The sequence below is a fragment of the Protopterus annectens genome, chromosome 6.part1, assembly GCF_019279795.1.
Source record: "Protopterus annectens isolate FY-2018-M chromosome 6.part1, PAN1.0, whole genome shotgun sequence".
Lineage (NCBI taxonomy): Eukaryota > Metazoa > Chordata > Ceratodontiformes > Protopteridae > Protopterus > Protopterus annectens.
The window spans coordinates 169,436,609-169,460,419 of record NC_056738.1 but is presented as its reverse complement, the minus strand read 5'-3'; the positions used below and the strand labels follow the sequence as shown (position 1 = coordinate 169,460,419).

At 36.3% G+C, this 23,811-nt stretch overlaps 1 protein-coding gene across 1 annotated transcript in view; it reads right to left on the bottom strand.

The window, feature by feature from the left end:
* The window catches only part of CSRNP3 (cysteine and serine rich nuclear protein 3), a 605,683-nt gene extending 582,392 nt beyond the window's left edge, over nt 1-23,291 (bottom strand). The window contains exon 1 of the mRNA XM_044075605.1: nt 23,004-23,291. The gene's annotated coding sequence lies outside the window, so the exon portion shown is untranslated. The remainder of the gene's footprint in view (nt 1-23,003) is intronic.
* Between the last annotated feature and the right edge of the window lie 520 nt (nt 23,292-23,811).

The window sequence follows — 23,811 nt, the reverse complement described above, 5'->3', positions numbered from 1 at the left end:
AATATATCATAAAGCAACAGATAAAGTGCAATATCTAAGCATTTGCAATGTGAAGTCATAGTCTTTGCAGTAGCTACCTGTATAATATTGTCTAATGTCCTTCTGTTCAATTTTGCAATTTATTGTGTTGTTAATATTTTAATTATTACTGTATGTGCATTAGTCTTACTGTCACTCAAACTATGTGTTCACTGTTATGTCTTTCATCGGGACCAAAGCAACGCAACTTCATTGAGCTTGCACTGCTGTGCATATCAGATCAAGAATAAAGTTTACTTTGACCTTGACTTTGATTTTTTTCTTATATGGCATATTTCCTTTTACTGGCAATTTATCTATTACCAGTCTCTATAAAAAAATATTGAAATTCTACTTTCTGATTCTACCATTTTTTTCTTGTTTTTATAGCTTTAATTTTTTTCATCTGTAGATTTTCCCATGTCTTTTTCATAGCAATGTTTTATCATTGCATTCTTATACCGTACTTTACTATCTGTTTTTATATTATCATCTTTTATTTTCCACAAAGATATTTTTCTTCGTAATATTTTATTTCCTTATTATGGATTCCTTTTCTCTTTTACTCTTGTTTACCATATCCCTAAATTTATCATACTTATATTTGTACATTTCTATTACTAATTTCTCATCTCTTTCATTTAGCCACTCTAACATTTTGTACAAATTTAATGAAACAACATATACCACTGGGTTAATTAACCCTAAGCTTCCTTCTTCTTTATTTATATACAGAAATCCTATTTTTACTGGGTTTAATCTAGAAGCCCATATAAATTAAAAAAAATAATCAGCAATAATTTATTTTCAAATACTGTTGGCAACATAAATACACTCACCAAGTATGCTATTTTTCCCAACAGTACTGAATTTATCAAATAAGCCTGTTTGAATGATAATTTATATGTTCTCGAGAAAAGACTAGTTTATTTCTTCTTATTTCTTCTATCATTTCCCCACTGAATTCAACTTACATAATTATTCACACATTTTATACCTAATACAGAAATTTCAGTCATTGCAAAATATATACCTTGATCTTTAATACATCACCTAAGTCTTTACTTTTCTCTTTATTTAAACCCATCCCTATCATCTCTAGATACTCATTTGTACAAATTATTACTTCTTTTATCCATTTTTTGCAATTATTATAATGTCATCTGCATATGTTAATAGAATTGGAATTCTTAAGTCTGCAGGTGCTACAGACCTAGCTTCCTTCATTTTGCAATTTATTTCACATTCATAACTAATGCAAAGAGTATACAACTCAGTGGACATCCCTGCCTTACACCATTCTTCATATGTATCTCCAGCCATTTACAAGTATTTTTACTTTATTATTATTATTATATGCTGACATTCATCATTTCCTAACTGTCTCACTTATATTTAATTCTTTCATTATTACCCAAAAGATGTAATGTTCAGTCACGTCAAATGTCTTATTATAGGCTCATATCCTGATTTTCACTTTTTATTTTCTTTTCATAATATCATCCACAGTTTCTATAGCTATCATTAATAATTATTGACAACCCTCCCCTTTATACTATATAAGCTGTCTTCCATAACATTTTCCATTTTAGTTTCAAATTTCTTCTGTATTGTTTTCATAAAGATCTTATAACCATTATTATTAAATACTAACAGTTTCTATTTATTAATTGTCTTGTATCTTCCTTTTTCCATATGAATTTAAGTATTCCACTAAACATTTCTTTATACATAAAAACTTAATTTAACTATTCATTCATAATCTTTAACATTTTTTTTTCAATTACTTACATTTTTATATATTTCATACTCTACTCCCTCTGGTCCTGCAGCCAAAGCTATATGTACTTGTCCTAATACTTAGAAATCTCCTTCTATAACTCTTTATTCTCCTATTGTGTTAACTTTTTTTTACTTTCCATATTTTTTCACTGCCTTCTTTTTTATTTAAACATCCCTTGTTCATATTGTACAACACTATTCCTATTTTTTTTCCTGAGTTCTTTCTGTTTTTCCTTTTACATTTTTTATTTCTCTCATTACACTACCATCTTCCTTTACTAATCTGCTTAAGTAGCTCAATACTTCTCTTTTTTCTTGTACAAATGTTGTTGCTTATATAACAATTCTTGTATTTTTCTTGATTTATTTCATATGATTATTTGTCTTTGTCAAAGTACCATCTATCATTATATTCTAAAGCTTCCAATGCAGTGTTATATGTTCTTTTATATTTTTCTTTCTCTACTTTTCTCACATCATATTGCCACTGTAAAAACATTTTTTATATTTTTTCCTTAAATATCGTACACCTTTCAGACCAATCTGTATAAAATATTCTCATAGTAATATGATATTTCTATAACTGTATTATTAATCTCTATCCTTCTTCATTCCAAGCTTTCACATTTAAACCTTTTATTCATTTGCCTGTGTTTAAATATTTCTTGTTTACATTCATCTCTAGCCATATTGCAAGATGATCAGAAAACCCTATTTCAACAACCACCCCTTCCCCTATAAATAAACCTTCTGATACTATAAAATAATCTATTTCAGTTCTATACACACCCCTTTTGTAAGTGTGAATTTTTGTCTCAGAGTTTTAACTTACCACATCTTATAACTTCTAACATTTTTCTTATATCATTTCCTTTATTTTTACACTTACCTTTTAAATTAAAGTGTCATGTTATTATATTATTCATATTTATCGCTACATAGTCTAAAACTTTCATGAAGTAAGCTTTCCTTTCTTTACAATTAGTATACGCATATAATGTTATAATTCTATATACTTGTTCTTCCATTTTAAATCTACATTGGTTAATCTTCCCATTTTTGCTATTCTAGGACTTTTCTCATTTCCCAAATTCCAGTTTCAGTTTGCAATCTTTCTTCATTTGTTAAAAATCTTGTGTCTTCTAATATAATCACATGTGTAATACCACTCAAAAATTCCTATTCCTGTTACTGTATTCTTAATATAGATATTCTTAATACTTTCACATTTAGAGAAAGCACTTTAAAATTTGCATTTTTACTTTGATTCATAGTTTCATCAGTTTACAGCTAATTTTTGCAATGGGCCATTCTAAGCTTAACCAACTCCATTTCCAAAGGTGAGAATCAAACACTGTACTTTGTGTCTGGGAGTCAAATATCTTAACCATTATACCAAGCCCCAGTCTCTAGCCATATGTCTTCTTTTTCATCCATTCCCTTTCTTTTGTACTTCTGCCTTTAAATTTTCTTTTGCTGTCTTTTACCATTTTATCAAACAGAATTCTTTTCTTTTCTTTTACTATCTCCCAATTTATGTATTCTTCATCACTTATTTTAGTACCTTCTTCTAAGCCTGCTTTATTACTTTTTCTCATCTAATTTTCTTTGATTTCTACTACTTCTAATGTTTCTTTATTTTCTTCTATTTCTTTTTCTTTTTTCCTTACTCTTATTTTCTTTTTTTACAATCCATCCATAAATATTCAATTTTCTTACATTTATAACATTTTAATTCACATATTTTGCATTGTGTCCCATTTCCCCAGATATATAACATTTTCTTTTGTTACAGTTACTTATCAAATGTCCTTATTTTCCACAACAAAACATGTTTTTGGTTGCCCCCAGTATTTTACAATACCTCTATTCCCTCCGCATTTATCATGCTTGGTAAATGTATATACGTTTTTCTCTTTCTATTTTCAACACACTATTATAATCCCAGTCACAAGTCCATAAACCTCTTTTGTCATGAACTTGTCATATACATATATATATATATAGTTGTAGTAGAGCAGTAAACAAGCAGAAACTATGAAAACTACAGGCATAAAAATGTCCAAGAACACAAAGGAGCAAACATGTCATGCCAAAACCATTATTAAAATAATTTGTGGCCCAGTTTTTTAAGATGAAGAATGCATTTAATTGAACAAGCAGAGTTAAGTGCAGACAGGTTGCAAGCATTAAGGCAAATTTGCCATTCCAGCTTATTCTTTTCAAGAATGATATTACACTTCCCCCTGAGTAAACCAATCCTGATCATGACCTTTAAAAGCCAGTATTACACTTGCAGTCAAACCTGAGTGCTGTAGCACTTCCTGTGTGGCCTAAACTGTAGCAACTGATTGCAAGTAGTTTCTTATGGCTTAAAAGTAAAAACAACATATGTTTTGTGTTAACTAAAACCTGATGACTGTAGCACCACATGCAGGCATGGTATAAATTGTAGCAACTGTTAGCTACATTTGTACCAAGCAGTTTGCTACAGTTTCAAAGATTTTTTTGACTAAAACATGAGCACAGTAGTGCTCCCTGCAGGCATATGATAGGGAAAATAATGTTATCCTTTTACCTCAAGTTCAGGATGACTGTGACACTGAACAGATATGAATGGATAGCAAGTCAGTTACATATTAAGCTGATAAGACCTCCTTGACTGACCATATTACAGAGCACATTCAGTTAGCTTGTTATCAGAAATGCAATGAGTTTTTCACATGCATGTATCTGTAATCATTTTTCTACAGTGTTTCCCCTCACTATACATACATCTACAGCACTACCTTGCATATGCTTTTTAACATGCACAGATTACAATACCTCTTATTTAGTGCATACAGATTCATGTAAAACTCTTTAACTGTTGTCACACAATGCACATCTGCAGTGCTTTCCAGGTGCCTGTTTCCCTTTATTGCTTTCAGATTATACATGCTGTCAATAATCAATTAACAAGAAAAAAAATAAAATAAACTATATTGGGAGAGAATTTAGGTGCATTTTTTAATGTGCTCCTACATTCTAAAGTTATACCCAAGTACAGTTTAAAGTTTCCATCTTTGCAGTGCGCAATACCTCTCAACTGTCCAGATTTTCACAGAATGTCCAGATTTTTGCCTCATATTTTCAGTCTGTTCCTCATAAAATGTGTTGTTTTCCAGCAAATCGTTGAGGATTGAAGTCACTAAATAATACTAAATAATGGCAGACATTCTGGTTTCAAACTTCATATCCTTCAGAAAATACATAATTGTGCAAAACTTGTTATTATAAAACTTTCTAAGTTTATAGGAAAACTATTTAAAATTTGTTCCTATTTTTTTGCCTTTGTGCCCCCCCCCCCCAATTGTTTTAGGCTTTGTCCAGGTCTGAGAGGCTGAGAGGTATGGTGTGGATAAATAATATTTTTTTCATTCTTATTTAAAAACTAAATGCGGGTTATACTCAGATACCTAAACTATTGCACTCTACATGCTAAGTTGCCCTTTTCAGTATGCACCCCAATTATTTTCCTTATGATTTCTCAAGTCTGTATCTTTCAAGGAGATTTTTGTAAATTTCATATATATATATATATATATATATATATATATATATATATATATATATATACACACACACACACACACACACATATATATATATATATATATATATATATATACACACACACACACACACACATATATATATATATATATATATATATATATATATATACACACACACACACACACACATATATATATATATATATATATATATATATATATATATTTATACTAACTCCATAATTGCATAACAGTGGGATTAAGGAGAAATTGTCTGCATACAGTTGTCCTGTACAACCTTACTGTGCTTAAGTAAATAATCTTACATATAGGGCCAGCCTTAGGCCAGAAGGATCAATTTGGGGGCCTGTATTACACTATGATAGGGTCATTATTCAAAGTCCAAGGCATTTTCCTACTGGTCTTTCTCTCATAGCATTTATGAGACTCATTAGTGGAGTAAACAGCATTTCTCGTCATGTATTGGACTAGTGGTTAGTCCAGTATTATTATTAGCCAGAGCTCCATTCCTCCTGCATGAATCACAGTCCCATAGTAATCAGTTTCTGTTGTTTGTGCTCAACAGGTTTTTTAACCTAAAGCTGGTTAGAGTAATCATCTGATTTTGTGTACGGCTCCATTTTCTATCTCTGAAGTTCCATATGTCTCGACCTCTTAGCACAAAAAAATCAGTCTGCGCAAAGCCTAAATTAAAGGGGAGACAAAAGCCCAAAAATAGTGACAGATTTTAAATATTGCTCTTATAAACTAACTTAGAAAGTTACTAGAATAATAGGATTTGCATTAGAAAGTATTTTCTGAAGGATAAGAATTCTAAAGCTCACATGTATGTCACTTTTTATTGACTGGAATAATCAGTGATTTGCCATAAATCTACAACAAACTAAAGGCCCTTTCTCCCGATCCTCAAGCTTTAAAATGGTTTAAATCCTATCTAGAAAATAGACAGCAAGCAGTACTCTGGCATAATAATCTGTCTTCAATACTACCAGTTAATATTGGTGTACCCCAGGGCTCTATCTTAGGCCCCCTACTCTTTTCCTTATTTATTAACAATTTACACAAAAACATAGCTCAAGCCACCTGCATTCAATATGCTGATGACTCCACCTTAATCTGTACAGCCAAGAATATAGCCTCCCTCCATTCCATTACCCAAACTGGTTTTCAAAATGTTGAAAACTGGTTTCTGCAACACTGCCTCCTCCTTAATCCCCAAAAAACAAAACTACTGCTGTTTACCCCATCTCATAAATCAGACAATCCTTTCTTCTCTATAACCTCTAACAATGGCACCATCATTACCCCTGATACTTCAACCCGCCTACTAGGTGTAACAATTGATAATCGTCTCAGCTATGATGAACACATAAACTCCACCATAAAATCTGTTAACAAAAACTGGGCCCCTCTATAGAGTCAAACCCTTCCTTACCCCTTCTGCTAGGAAAACTATCGCCCAAACCCACCTCATTTCCACCCTTTTCTATGCCTCTGTTATATATACTAACCTATCCAAGAACAACCTCTCTAAACTCTCCACATGCTACAATAGTATAGCTAGATTCACTACCAGCTCCCCCTTTAAAACTCACCACTGCCTTAACCTCAAACAACTAGGATGGCTAGAATTGCAAAACCATATACTCTGTCAACAATTACTTATGACTCATAAGATCCTATATTATCCTAACAACACCCCTATCCTCACTAACCTAATTACACCATATACTAATCTACCTACACTACGCTCTGCTACTGAGCTTCTAGTTTCCTCAAATAAAGCTAATAACAAAGCCGGAGATTCTCTTTTCTCAAACACTGCAGGAACAATCTGGAATCAGCTTCCTTCTGAACTATCTACCCTTGCTTCTATTTCTCTCTTTAAAAAACATCTTAAAGAACATCTGAAAACTCATTGGCTCTGTCCATGTGCTAACCCAGACTGTCATCTTTCTAATTCTTGCTCTTACCCCTATTCTTACTCCTATAACCTATGCCTCCAAATCAAGAAACTACACTTTCTTTGTAATATGAGATTAACATAAATATTCTTTTCCCTTATCTGAGACTTCCTCATACCTATTAGTGCATTTTATGTATAATTGTTTAAAATAATGTTGTACTAAAAACTTTAATAGATTATACATTTATTATGATAACTGATTTTAGACCAATGTAACCATGTATTGTCATTCTTCTCTATGTTTTTTTATGCTTTATTAACTTTGTCATTGTTTTTTGCTTGGAGCTTTTCTCCCCGGGCCTCTACTGAAAATGGACGTATATACAGCTAGACTAGCCCGGTTAACAAATGTAAAAATAAATAAATAAATAAAATCACAAATTTTATGAGGAAGAGACCAAAAATGTGAGGCAAAAATCTGGACATTCTGAAAAAGTCTGGATAGCTGAGAAGTATGCTGACAAGATAAAATCAGGCTTAAGCTGAAGACTGACAGAGAGGTATTGTACTTTGTTTTGCTTGTCTTGCTGAGATAAGAGTTTATGAATGTTTGGTGCAGAGTACAGTTACAAGAAAAAACTATGGAATAGTCAGTCTCAATACAAAAGCAAACACTAGTAAACATAAAAAAATAACATATTGTGATGTGAGGTAACTTCTGATCACTAAGACTTGTGACAGAATGTTACCAATTCGGCAGTGTGAAAGAGATAGGCTTGCCTCAGTAATAAGAGCAAAATAATCCAAGTGAAGTGAAATATGAGGTACGTGGTGTGAGTCAGAGGTGGTCTGAAAATGATTTACTAGGCTGAAAGTGGAAAAACCACAAAAGAAACAGTTTGGCTCATATATGTCCTAAGGGGTTTCAGAGTTTCAGAGTCACATATAAAATGGGGGAAGGGTATGCAGAAATTTAAAGTTTTCTTGGTTAGACCTGAATGGGAAGGTGTTTTTATTTGAGAGGGTTTATTATAAAAAGATGAACAGACTGTGTATTTTTCCTACATTCTTTAAAGCCACTTGTGTTTTATTAAGGGATTCTGACTTCATATCATCTGAAAACATGATGCTAGTGACCACTCTGAATTATCCCTTCTTGTAATCCTTACTGTTGCCATGTGACCCGGGAGTGGTAAAGGTCTACATATATTGGTCCACTTACCCAGTTTAACAAAATCTTAAGTAAAAATATGCTTTCAGAAATAGTCTTAAGTGGAGTGCTGTGTGAGCAGTTCTGTTTGTAAGGACAAGCTTGAGATTACTAGTCTTAACACTGTAGAGTTGTCCGAGGAAGTTCAAAAAGTTTTATGTGGTTTTGTAGAAACACATTCCCTCTAACAAGGTATGAGAATTAACTGGGTAAGGAATTCCACCAATACAGTGCAAGTGAAGGAGTTGACTGGAAACTCATGAAGCAGAAAGAGGCAATATGAGATCATAATGTATAAAGAAGGTTAGAAATGTTTCAAGTTCTCTTTGGGCCCCAGTCTTACAACAACTAAGTACAACCTCACTAATTCATTTGTTCAGTATTTTCCCCTTGTTTCCCAGGACACTGGGTATGGAAGGCAAGAGCTGGGGACTGTCAGTTGAGATTTTGCCAGGTTTCATGTTTCAAAATGAGCCTGCTTTATAGAGCAAGGACTGCTTGGTGTTGTCTGCAGCACCTCCCAAAGATGGTAGAAGCACGTATAGTACTTAACTTACAAAGTTAGTTTTTATTTCTTTATTTGTTGTTTGTCTGGTTGTTAACTGTGGAAGAGCACCTAGACAATGTTTGGGCTCAGCATTGTAGAAAACAACCAAAGAAACAAACTTTAGTTAATATCAGTTAAACAGTGGTAATGTAAGAGCAAGCATTCAGGGAAGTGTAAGTCAGGATAACATAGCATAAATGAGCACAATCATAAGTAGACATGATACAACAATTCAGTCAGTAAAGTAGGCAAGAAGAGTACTTGTACACTGTCAGAACATTATATAATATAATATTTGGAGAAAATTATTTACAAGGAACAAAACATTTGCAGTATGTGCAATTGTTAGGCACATGATATGAAGGAATGTAAGATACGAGTCAAATAAGGGAAAGAAAGGGAAGAACGGAGACAGAAAAAAAGAAAAAAAAATAAATGAGACGATGTTTAAGTATGCAGCTACCTCCTACCCAGATTAGGGAGATTCACGGAGAATTGCTGTGGTTTGAGGATATGCTTTTCAGGTAACCCAGGATAAATCCACCTGATAAAGCACCCCTCCCTCCCACCCATTTAAGTTGTCTTGTTAAATACCACTGTCTTTCTAGTTGCCCGCCTCTTATGTTAATCTGACCATATATCTCATTTCTCTCTACTTTCACTGGCTTATGTGAGTAATCACAAAACCATCACTTTTGAAATCCCACCCCTTCAATTATTTAAATTTATTGGCCATCCTACAGTATTTCATAGTACCAAAATACAAAAGTAACTACCCCTTTCAGTCCATCTTGCTGTTTTAAAAATAGTAACTCTCCACTAAACCTTAACTTTTTAAACAGGTAAAACTCAAGTTACCTACTTTCATATCTGACTTCTCTAGTGCACACTGCAGAGTACATTCTTTTCAATCTTACCTTTAAGCATCCCTGTTACTAGCACTTTCTCTAATACCTAAAAAGATCATCTCTACTTGACTCCAAGTAGACTTTTCTCTATCTGTTAAACCTAGCACTTGCTCCTACAGTACTTATTACCTTGATATGGCACTCTTATAGATAGCACCCCAAAAAGGCAAACCCCTTTCTCGGTCACCCACGCCCCCGAATCTCTTTTAAAGTTTTTGTCTAGTCCTTCTAGCATGTCGAGGGATCAGTTGCTAGTGTCCTCTCCTGCTCAGCTGGTGAACCTGGGAATATTGAGGCAATGTTACAATTGCCTCATGTACACAGACAACCCTCTCCTCCTCCCACAAAACACAAATACATGCGAGAGATGCAACTATACGGCCAAACTGGAGGCTGAGCTCTCTCAACATAGGACTGGCAAGACCAGTCAGGAGGAGAAGGTTACCACACACACTATAGACCCAGTCTCACATAGTACCATCACAACCTCAAATCATACACATAAACACACAAAGACATACTCGGCTCTGATCAAAAATCTACAAAACAGCAGAGGCCACCAAAGCAGACACCCAAACAACCACCACCTCAGAACACAACACCTGCAACACATAGATCTCACAGTCAGAGTGTCAAACAGTCACAGCCCTTAAGGCCAAACACAATGCCAGACACACTAGTCATTGGTGACTCCATAGTCAGACACACTGACGCCCCGCCACCAGACTGAGTAAGGAGAAGGTCACAGTAAGCTGCCTGTCGGGCGCTAGAATCCGCCACATAACGCAAGCACTCAGGTCTCTCAACAGCAGGTACAAATATGACTCAGTCATTGTCCACGCTGGTGTAAACGACCTGAGATGTACCTCCTTGGACTACATGAAAAGAGACATTGAGGAGCTCTCTGATTATGTAGCCCAGGCAGGTATGACCCTGACCTTGAGCAGTATCCTACCTTCACCAAGAATGATGCCACAATACAGAGATAAGATGATCAGCTTTAACAATTGGCTTAAACTCTGGTGTCATTCAAAGGGGATCCAATGTCTGTCTGCCTGGGATGACATGCTGGACAAGCCACGCTGCTTCAAGGGACGGCTTGCACCTGTCACCCTGGGATTCCGGATATTGGCAAAGGCTCTTGCCACCCCATAGTGCCTTTTTAGGCAAGGCTCAAATTCTAAACCTACCACCCTAGAACACAAAAAGGAAAAAACTAAGGGTAATGCTGCTCAATGCCAGAAGTCTAAATCTCAAAATGCACGCACTCGAGGCCCTTCTCAGTATGGAGAACATCGATGTCTGTGCAGTGACAGAAACCTGGTTCAAGGCTCCTGAGAGCACCCCAGCACTATCAGGTTTTACCTCTTATCATGCTCCGCCCCAAAATCCGGACAAAACCAAGAAAGGAGGGGGGGGTATCCATATTCATTAAGGACACCCACACCTCAAGACTGGTGGCAACGCACGATGCATCGGAGACCGCCCAGGTGCAATTAACCATAGGCAAGACTGCTCTGCAAATTGTAGCATGTTACAGGCCACCCTCACAAACTCAGGAACCTCACATGGCCTTCCTGAAAACACTAGAGGGGATAAATGTATCACCAAACACCATCATACTAGGTGACTTCAATTACCCTAATATAGACTGGGAACACTACTCAAGCCCAAACACCCTAGCCCAAAAGTTCCTGGAATTCATAAACTCAAATGCCATGGAACAACTAGTCACCATCCCCACAAGAGGAGAAAACATACTTGATCTCATCATCACGAACATGGGAGCACAATGTTCAACACCGAAGTATACCCCTCACTGGTGAGATCAGATCACAAACTAATCTCGCTGGAGGTCCTCATCCCACCCCCACCTGAAATAAAAAAGACCACAGTAAAGAACTTCTCGAAAGCCGACTTCACACTTCTAAAGACTAGTGTGGTCTCTTTAAGGCCCCGAGCGTGGAAAACAGTACTCAAGCCACTGAATCACTTACAAATGCCTTCTACCAGCACCTGCAGGACTGCATGGATAAGGCAATCCCAAGCAAAATAAAGACTCTTTGTACCAAAGGCAAGCGTCCAGTCTGGTGGACCCCAGCCATAAACAAACTCTACAACAAAAGGAGGAAGCTACTACAAGATAGAGCAAAATCCTTAAAAGGTAAGACACCCTTGATCACTATAAGTAAAAACTAAGAGCTCTCATAAAATCATCCAAAGCAAATTTTGAGAGAAAAATAGCTAAAGACTCAAAAGACAATCATAAGGCCTTCTTTAGCTATATTAGAAACCTGGGAGGAAACTCCCAGATATGCTCAGAACTAGTTCAAAATGATGTGAAGATTACTGATCCTACAGACATTGCCAACATACTGGCTGACAGGTTCAGTGCAAACTCCCCCCCCCAAAAGGAGAGATATCTATACCAAGCGATTGCAGCCCCCCAAACATCTCCAACGCCCAAGTGAGAACTGCTCTCTCCAAAGCAAAAAACACAGCATCCATGGGACCTGATGGTGTCCCCGGCTGTGTGCTCCACTAACTCAACGAGGAATTAAACCCACAGCTAGGACAGCTGTTTAATCATAGTCTTACCTCTGGATACGCACCCAGGAGTGGCGCACTGCAACTGTGGTCCCACTTCACAAAGGCGGTGCCTCCACCGACCCTGGAAATTACCGGCCCATTAGCTTGACAAGCCTTATCTGCAAAGCCATGGAGAGGATCATAATGGACCTCATAAATAAAGACATAGGGAATTTGCAGACTTTGGATCCATCCCAGTTTGGCTTTGTCAAAGGCAGATCATGCCTTCTAAACTTGGTTGACTTTTTCAAACAGTCACCAAAGCCATTGATGAGGGAAAGGCAGTCCATACAGCCTACCTCGATCTGGCGAAGGCCTTCGATACAATACCCCACTCGGGTATCATTGAAAAACTCATCAGCTTAAATGTTAACCCATACATCACAAGATGGGTTGCAAACTGGCTGAGTGACAGAACCCACAGGGTCAGAGTTGCTGGCGCCATGTCAGACTCAAAGCCTGTCACAAGTGGTGTACCACAGGGCTCAGTCCTGGGCCCACTCTTGTTTGGCATCTACTTTTCCAAGTACAAGCAAACACAGGAGGGTTATGGCTGACAAAGTTTGCAGATGACTGCAAACTGGGCCATAGTAGAAAACACATCTGACACAGATATCCTTCAGAAGGGTCTCACAGAAACGGATAACTGGTGCCAGAGCCATGGCCTAAAGTTAAATGCCAAAAATGCATAGTCATACCCTTCGGGAAAAACAAGGTTACCCCTAGCTACCAAATAGGTGGCAATCCACTGAGCACAGAAGAAGTTATCAGGGACCTGGGGACCCAGGTTGATAGTAGTCTGTCATTCGACACCCATGTAGCTAAAGTAGTTAGGAAGACCTTCTACATTGCCCACCTTATCATGAAGGGATTCTCATCTAGATCAAGGGAGGTCATAGTCTCCTATACTCATCACTCATCAGACCAATGATTGAGTACAATGCCCCATTCGAATGTATCTGACCCGACACTTGCAGCAGCTGGAGAGGCCACAAAGTTCCTCACCAAAAGGATAAAGGGTCTCAAACATCTGTCCTATGCTGCCCGACTGAAAGAACTCCAGCTCTATTCAGTCGCCATCTTGCTCAGAGGTGACCTTTGCCTGACATACAAGGCCATGTCAAACCCAGATTTGATGAATATGCTTCACCTCAAAAATCCAGATCCGTCAGAGCCACAAGGGCGGAGACTTAAACCTCGACACGGCTATTAATAGGACGTGCTGGAGGGATAGATTCATCACCCAAAGACTCCCTATGCTGTGGAATAAAATCCCGGTATATGTGAGGCAGAGCACCTCGCTGGCCTTGTTCAAGAGAAATCTTGACCAATGGATGGGAGATCGCAGATATACCCCAGGGATTACCTCAGTGTCACTGCTCGACAGAGGCACAGCAAAATAATGGGTATAGTTCCCCATACTAAAGGGGTGGCGTAAGCCACAAAACTATGGGCTAGGCTTGTAAATGCCCTCGGGCAGATAGCCTAGTATGAACCTATGAACCTATGAACCTATGAAGACAGGGGTCTTCAGTAACCCATCAAATTGGTCTTATACAGTGTGCCTCAGTGAGTTAAATAGACCCAGATAGAGGAACTAAAGGCATTGTTGGCTCTGAGGGTTATCCAAGAGTTCATTAATTTTTGTTTTAACATGTCTTATGACAAAATATAAGCTAAATAATAAGCATATTGTTTTAATTGAATTCACAGTAATAGAATACATCCCTGACACCTACTTTGAAATAGTCTTTAGTTCAAGAAGCAAGCAAGTGGAGGGAAAGGTGGGGTGGTAAGGGGGGAATCTAGCTAAGTGTCCTCTCCTAAGTGGTTCAAATTGGGCCCCACAATTGCTAAGACTGGCTGGCCCCGGTTAAATAATGTTGAAAACTAACGTGTATGAAAAGGCAATCAATAAAGTCTATATCACCATAACACAAATAGCAATTCCACAATTAACCAAAAACTACTCTCCAAAATAAAGAAAGCAGTAATTTGACTAACAGGTTTAATTGAAACCACACATGAACCAAAGAAACAATGTTTCACACTACAATAAACACTGTGTCAACAAAACAGCACACAGCTAATTACAAATCGATTGAGTATAGGATAAATTTCCTTCCTATTAGCATAATATCTATGTGGCATTCTTACAATATTCAATGAAACAGATATTTTTGATATATTAAAATCCAGGGAAATGCATACTAAATGTTTTTTCCATCTTTCTGTATAAAGCACTGAATGTCAAATTACATGCACAGCCATAAATTTGAAAGGTTCTTGTTCTTGATGAATCCACTCTACAGTATGGTAAATCTTATGCACTGAACTGTTTTCAGACATAAATATAGAACAGAAAAATACTGCTGCATGGTCTAGTCTTCATGTTAAGGTTCACAACACTCCCAGCTTCAGTCATATGTATAGATATATATATGTGTCCCCTTCAAAGTATCAAAATTGCTGAACATTGAACCTCTAATCATTGAGGACCAGAGGATCGAACTTCTGTAATATCAAACTAAAAAAAAAAATATTTCATGTTTTTCCAGGGGGCAAGCCCTTCTGCACCACCCACACCCCCTGCTACTAAAATATACCAACTCTGGGATAGCACTACAGTGAAGAGAATGGCATTTGATGTAGACGCATAATTACCTAAATTGATCAAATACCATTTATGTCGATGTGCATTATGATGAAACAGATTGTCTGTTGTTTGTGCATGACTGTTGACCATTTGTTTAGCCAACCAAATTGTGTTGGTTAAACAGATGTTGACCAAACTACTGTTTCTCCAAAGTTACCGTGAACCATATATATGTATATATAAAATATCACTCAGAACACACTTTATACTATGTGGTGTCATCAGCATGTTAAGATAGATTCATGCCACTCTCTGCTTCATTAATGCATACTTTCAATATATATACAATATTGCACAGAAAGCACTTTATACTATATAGCCTCGTTTGCATGCTCAGATTCATGACTCTCTCTGCTTCATTACTGCATCTTTTCAATACATATATAAACATTATGCAGAATGCAGTTTATACTATATGGCCTTATTTGCGTGTTCAGAGTCATGACACTCTCTGTTTCATTACTGCATCTTTTCAATATATATATATATAAACATTATGCAGAATGCAGTTTATACTGTATGGTCTTATCTGCATGTTCAGAGTCATGACACTCTCTGTTTCATTACCGCATCCTTTCAGAGCTATAGACAGAAATTTCAGTTTTGTATACTACGCTCTAATGCTGCACCCCCCCCCCCCATAACACAGCTGCCCTTTGTTCTATGATATACACCAAATTTAAAGATAATACAAAAACTCTACTACAAAAATCTATAAATCATAAAATATTTTATACTGAAAACTGGTGCAAGATCACTAAGCCAATATATGTTTTAAAATATTATTGGTAATGCGACACTGAGATTCAAAAATATGCCACCACTACCAATAATATTTTACAGGAAACCTGTGAAAAGAATTCATCTTAATTTCATTTATAAAACAGAATAAGGCAGATTTGTATTCTTTCATGCTTTAATGCTTATATCTGGATGTGGAATACAGAGCTTGGACTGACTGCACCCCATAATATTATGAAAGTCAACTTGAAAATGCCCTCAGTAATTCAGTGACACCTTTCTTTGTATATACAATTTATCATCTGTTTCTAGGGCCACAGGGATGGATACCACTGTTACTCTGGAAGCTTCCTCTATTTCTTGCCTCCTTCATCTGTTACAGGGCATCATGTTACACTGCAATATTATGCCAAGAATACAGTGCCATGGTGTCCTGGCAGTAAGCCAACTGCATGGTGATAATTTGCAAATGCAGTGTATTCACAAATCCCTCTAGTATGCTTTGTGCATGTATGGTGAATCAGACTGTTTCTACGCAACACAGGTGGTGCTATGCCAGAAAGAACAACTGTAGGTGAAGTGTGATCTACTCAACAGCAAGCTTTACTGTCACTCTTAGATCAAGCAGGAGTTAGGGGTTCCCTTGTCAAAATGAAGAGAGGTGCGAGTGTGGCCCCACAGCACTGAACATTAGTATGAACGCTAGGGGAGATGTCATTGTGCTTTACCAGCAGGGAAGCCTGTCGTAATATATAGCAAATCATTGTGTGCAGGCGAGTAGCTGGTTCATAAGCACTGTTTATATTACTTATCTGTCTTGTTTCCACAGATAAAGCCTGTTTATGCTGCTATATCACTGTTATTGTAATAATTTCAGAAAAGACAGCATGTGAATTTTTTTTACTGTTGATTCAAACTGCTAAACAATCATATCTGTCTGACAGAATACATGACAGGGCAAACCTGAGCATTCTTTGTAGTCTACAATTTATTCATATGCTTTACCATGAGCACTGACCCGCAGAGTTATTGCTGTGTGTGTGGTGCACTTACATGTAACACAATGTGCCATATGCTGGCTTTTGTGTATGTATATGTATAAAATTGCATAATAACTGGCTTTCAGAATATACAATATGGTACTGCATGCTAAATGCCAGCAATTAACATAATAATTTACAGGTAATCGACTACCAAAACAACATATCTGACAGAACAGTTCACTGATTTAAGGCAATAACCCTACTTGCAATTAAATCTCAAACTACATCATGCTAAGCTACCTAATAACAACTGTCTTTTTTAGTAATGAAATGCTGGCCAGTGGATTTTTTTAATCCATGATATGGCTTACCAGCTCCTCTATAAAATGAAAAAACTCATTATTTATTGAGTGTTCAATATTCAGATTTATCAGTCTATTCAAATGTAACATATGTTTAGAGTATTATTTATTTACCTTACTATATAAGTCATTAGTTTTTAAGAGGTCTTCAAAATTTGATGAGGATATCCTAAAAAGCTTAAGAAATGCCTGTGATCCCTTTGTTAAGTGCAACTGAATACCATTAATGGCAATAGAAACATACACTGTTTTTACAATGTAGTTATACTCCACAGTCTACAAAAGACAAGTATGTCAATTGCTGTACATCAGTACAGAGAAATGCTTACATTTTTATGCACTTTCATTTAAATACATAGCTTGATTGCTGAAGGTGAACATAATTGGTACAGCCTGATAAGCATTGACAGAATATTGAACAATGCATGTTTAAAATATAATCCTTGATGTACTGTCATTATATAAAGCTTCATATTTTGCTATTTGTTCTGATGTTATGCTCATTAGCAGATACATTTTTTGTGCATCTATAACCCGGTTTTATTCATTCTATTAAGCTCAATACTAATTAAGAACAAACACTAATGTGCATAGTCAGCCTATCTATTTATAGGCACATTTCAGAAATTCTTGCCAAACTCTGAAAACTTGTCTATTCTATAAGAAAAATAAAAGGTGATTATTAGATTTATGCTGTTTCAGTTCTGAAGGAACAATACAAGGCTCATTTTATTTTTTCTTCACTTGTTACTACTGTGCATCAGCACACTGACCTTTGAAGTAGAATCCCCAACCCCCCCAAAACAAGTACACACAGATGTACATTCTCCTTTGGGCTTTTTATACACAGGCTGTACTTGTCTTATTTGCATAAAGCTCATTGAAGCCTGCCTGTCAGGAAGCTGGAATGCTGGGTAAGGGAGTCAGGCATTCAGTTTCAGTCAGTCTGAGTACCTGAGCCATAAAAGATCTTGAAGAGACTGTGTAGGCGTGCCTTTTATGTCAGACAGCTTTCAGTAGTATTCTTTCATAATTTTTCATTGAAAGGGAATTTGTTTTAGGAAAATGAAGCACAGGTTTAGGCCAGGCATCTGCAGGAAATTGACAACTTGAGCTTTTCAAGCTATGGCAGTTTACTAGGCTCCATATTCCATACAATAAACTAATTTCTGTTTCAACTCTCTCCGTTCCTTTCAGTTCTGCATCTTTGCAAGAATGAAACTGGGTAATGGAATTTTCCACTGAGCTGTTACAGAATTCAGGCACTTGCAGTTTGTAAACAGCTAACATAATTCATATTTTAGAGCTGCCAGTGATAAGAAAATAGAGCAAAGTAATGCAGGAGTATGAGAAAGGAAAAGAATGTGGCTTAAATGAGGCAGACTTCATGAATATTTACTATATCACACGTGGGTGAAATAAAGGCTGCCCCTCTGTAAACAACATCCTGATAATAGTCGTGTGTTTACTGACAGACCTAGCTCACTGTGCAAATTGGTTTTGCTATGCCAACAGCTTTCATACGAGATGCTTATTAGTCATTTCAAATAAATAAAATTATCTGATGATATCTGTATAGCTAACTGCTTCTGCTATCCCAATGCTGGAAAATGCAGATTTAAAAATTCAGGTATAACATTATCAATGCCTCTAATAATACAAAGAAAACATCAAGTTTCAAACTTGTAGCCCAAGAGACAGCACAGCCATTAATCACACACCTATATATAACTAGCCATAGTTTAACTAATTTAAACAAAGCTAAAATTTTCAGTCTAGAAAAATGGCTTAGTGAAGCTATCACTGTGGACATGTACTGTATTTTATGACTTTAATTACAGGCTGGGGGCCTAAATGTTCAGCCAGCCTCTGTGACTAGAACAAATGTTCAAATGTAATGCAGAATTCAGCATTTAGTTCAACATCGAATACTGGCATTATCACAAAGCATCCGTCAGGTTTGGCATCTGACTTGCAAACTGCTGCAGCTTATAAGCTTCACAATACAAATGCCTGTATAACTCTGTTGAATTCTATTTGTTAAGCACCTCTGAATTCAACACAGTTAACATCAGAAATGTGGGCAAATATGGAACTTACAACAGGCTATAATACATGCTAGACCTTTCATAGGATATTCCTTAAATATTTCCCAGACCTGATCTTTGTCATTCCACCATAGCATAGAATATTCTGTAACTATAAATAGACAAGGAAGGACAGAGAAAACAGCATAACCTCTAGCATGCATTGCAGGCTACTGACTACTGGTCTCTATTGTATTGATATCTAGGAAACACTGAGATTCGCATTACATGATGTCAGCTTGTAACTAAGAGAAAAACTAGTGCTACTAAATGTATCAAAATGTAGCAAACAGCAAAAGAACTAAAATATTTTAACAAAACAAAGAAAAGGATATCCTTCTACCTGGCCCAGTCATTCAGGACCTAAATTATGGCAGTTCCCTTTACATATACAGTCTTTCCGGAAGCTGCTTAGAGGACATAGTGCAGAGCAATGCCTGAAATAATTTTATTGTTGCTCCAGATGGAAGAGTACAAGAAAGGCAACTATTTGGGTGAGACACTGTATAGGTTTTAGATTATATGGAAAAGGGGCTGACCTGTGATAGTGTGCTAGCCACTGTATCTTCAAAGCTTAAGCTAGGCCTGGGAAGCTATACCTTCACATTTGACTCAAACTTATCACCCTCAGGTTGGCACAACTTGGAATGATACCAGAGGATGGTGTTCTGACAGAAGTAAGTGAATTATATTGTTTTCTAGTGGACACATGCATACCTATTCCAAGGAAAGGAAACGAGATAATGGAAGGGTCAAGCCATAGACACTGCCAAACTCCTGAAGCTATGACTTACCTGAAAGAGAAATCCTAGCAATTATGATCCTATGCATATGGGTTGTCTTACTGACAGCATCTCAAAGGACAAAGGAAAGAGAGAAATAACTGCAGAAGAGGCATTACTTTCTAAACATATGTAACATACAAAGACTTAAAATTTCAATAATTTAAATATTTCTGAAACACTATGCATCACAAAAATTTGCAAAACACATTAGCTACATTTTAGAATAGCAATGGATCATGCCTCTAAAGCAGAACAGAACAGATATTCTCAAGTTGCAAGCAGGGATTCAAGTCAACACATTCCAAATATAGCTAAAAAAGCATTCCAGTTGGTTTATAAAATGATCGTAATGGGCAAACTATGGCCTGTAAACTCTAATTCTGGTGTCTCTGTCTATCTGATATAAAGTCTCACTGGCATTGCAATGTTTACAACATGTTGTGGTTGACAAATCAATTACTAAAACTATTGGATGTGCACTTGCATGCAGTTCAAATATAAATCAGAGGAAATGAAGTTATAACAGCCTCATTTCATTTTACTTTACTCATCTGCCCAACCGGTATCAAGATTCACTATACATTTAAAGATCCTATTGACACATTAAACAGTAGGTATAGCATCTCTGTCATTTGTGATTTAATCTTGCATATGAAAATAATATTAGAATCTGTCAAATGTTTGTCTGCAATACTACATGAAAACATATCAGCTCCACAATCTGTAGTGGCGTAGTATACATTTCTGATTTGAAAATAATGGCAGTTTACTATATGTATATTTTAAAAACATATTTCCTTACAAAGTGTAAGGTCCTTAAAATACTTAGTATATGTATATTTTAAAAAACATGTTTCCTTACAAAGTATAAGATCCTCAAAATATTTAATTCATGCACATGCTTTTTATTTATCTTTCTATAATGTCCATTACACATTTTAGCTTATAGACAGTTAATTAATCTGACCAAAGCTTTATCCATTTCCTAATCCTAGGAGTCAGTAACTTTTCTTCATTAATTCATTCAGTGTAGCCCCTTACCCCTTCACCCCCTCACACACACTTGTAGTTATGGCAGATACACTAAGCTGAAGGATGTATTTTAAATGAGCACAGAGGGAACCATTGAAAGTAGCAGACACACCAACCATAAAGAAATTTATTTTAAAAGAGCACAGAAAGAGAGAGAGAGAGAGAGAGAGAGATTGAGAGAAAAATTGTTTCACAATGGTGAATAAAAGAAGATGATACTATGCAGTAATGATTAAAGTTCACTATTTCTTTTCAGAGGAACACTGATATTGAGTATAAAATATGAGACAATTAGCACGGGCAATCTGTTAATTTGTAAGTTAGGTTAGTGGCGTAGCATTTTTTATAGGTTATTTACCTCATCTTTTGATGATCTGTATTCTACTGTTTCAAGTATTTTTGAATTCTGACACTGATTATTGCCTTCATAGCCCCATCAGGAAAATGGTTGCAAACAGTTAACACACTCAGTGAAAAAATATTTAACTTACAACTCCCCCAGATCTGTCAGCCCTTCATTCCTATAATGCAGGATTATGCTGCCACATTAATGATTTTAATGCACTTGTGTAAATATTGTACAGACTAAAATCAGAGATCAGCCTCGTTTGTGTATAAAAGATGATCTTTTTTATCTTTGTAGAAGTACTGCAGTGGTAGCTTGTTTCCTTGTGTTGAGCCCCCTTCACAAAAAAAAAAACATGTCTGATGGGATAGCATTCATCTTTTCTTAGCTGTCTTCTGATGGATGATCATGTTGATAAAGAAAAAGCAAAGAGTTGTGGACTGATGGTGTCACTGCTGTAGACATAGCCTATGTGTTTCATTCATTCTTTTTATCGTCATGTTGAATGCTTATTAATATCTTTGATTGCTAACAGTTTTAAAGCTGCACTCAAAAACACATCACAATGAATGAACTTTAACAATCTGCATGCCTTGGGGCAATTACTATTTAATCAGCCAAGTAAAATACAGCTCAGATGGGTACTTTACTGAAACAGCTCACGAATGCAGGAAAGAAGCTGGAAGCAAGTTTTGATTTTCATATCAATATATGGTGCTGTAATGATTCATTCATGTCATAGTTATGCTAGGCTCTATATTCAGAAGTGCTTTCTTAGTGCATGAATATATGAAAGCTTTTGTTCATAAAGGCTTTTTATGTTATGAAAAAAATGCACATAATGTGTTATATATGGTACAATAATGAATCTACCTTGACAACAAAATAATGTTTGCATGTAATAAAGGTTAATTTTGCTCTTTAATCAGACAGCAGCAAGGATCCAAACCACAGCAAATGTGACTGCAGCAAATGGCTAGGCACCTTTTGCCAAGTTGCTGTATAACTTGCTTTAGTTATGAGCTTTGTGAATCCTAAGTATCTGCCAGGCTACTGTTAGTGCCAGTTTGATTGCTACGACATAATTCTGGATATAACACATATCCATGCTTTTTTTTTTTTTTTTTTTTTTTTACATTTATATAATCTGGATACTTCAGGGAATGAATCAGAGCTACCAAATTGCATTCGTTGTTCATTTAGATGTGAGAATCACCTCCAGTACTATTCCAAAAATACCAAGTTCCCAAGCAGCTGAAATTCCCTGCAAAGCCAGCTGTGCTATACAATTCACAAAGGTGAAATACTGAAACCGTTGTTCTATGCCTAAACAGAAATGCAGTGACATCATGGCCAAGGTACTAGTACAGGCATGCATAAATGCAGTGGCAGTATACACACACACACACACACACACATATATATATATATATATATATATATATATATATATATATTAAAACAGTAACTGACCTGTACAGCTTCATTTCTGTTCCATTTCCTCCCCTACAGCTGCACTCCTTCCTTGTCGAAACCAAATTGATGAGGATCTTGCTAAACCTGGCATGCCGCTATTGCTAGCAGTGTTGCTGCTTTTGACAGGAAAGAAAAAAAAATACATACACACATCACCCGGCTGTACCATTACCGTATGCTTCACTGCTGAATGTCAGGTTCCATGCTCTGCACAAAGCCTCATCTCTTGCTTTTTTCTCTCTGTGTCTCCTGCTTGCTGATTAGCTTCAGCCAGCCTGAAGCTGCTTCCCATGTGATCACATGGGAACGATGTCTGAAAGAGGCTGGCCATGCCGCTGCTTTCAGTGTCTGTAGATATTTTTATCAGCTGGCAGATTACTATGTGAAAGTTAAGAAGACCACATGTAGAGCTAGCTTTAAGCATTATTAAGGTTGACCCCAAGCCCTTACTGCATCACTTTGTTCTTTGAAAGCATTCACCAAAGGTTCACAGGCACTTTGTAGAAAGAAAATGTGATGAGAAAAATGTCAATGTATAAAATTAAAATATCTTTCTTTACACTTCTCTTTCTCTTTCCTGCATTCCATAACCAGTTGACACCTAAGATTGTACAAAAGGATGCCAGAAATTTCATATTTATTAAACTCAGAGTTTATGAGAACTAAAAGTGTTTTGTAAGGACAATGTCAATTCTATGGGTATACAAGACCTGTTTTCAAGGGTTGAGGAATGGGGTCTGCAGCTTCAGATGACATTTACCTCAGCTTTTGAATTGTAAAATTGTAAAAAAAAAGGAAATAATAT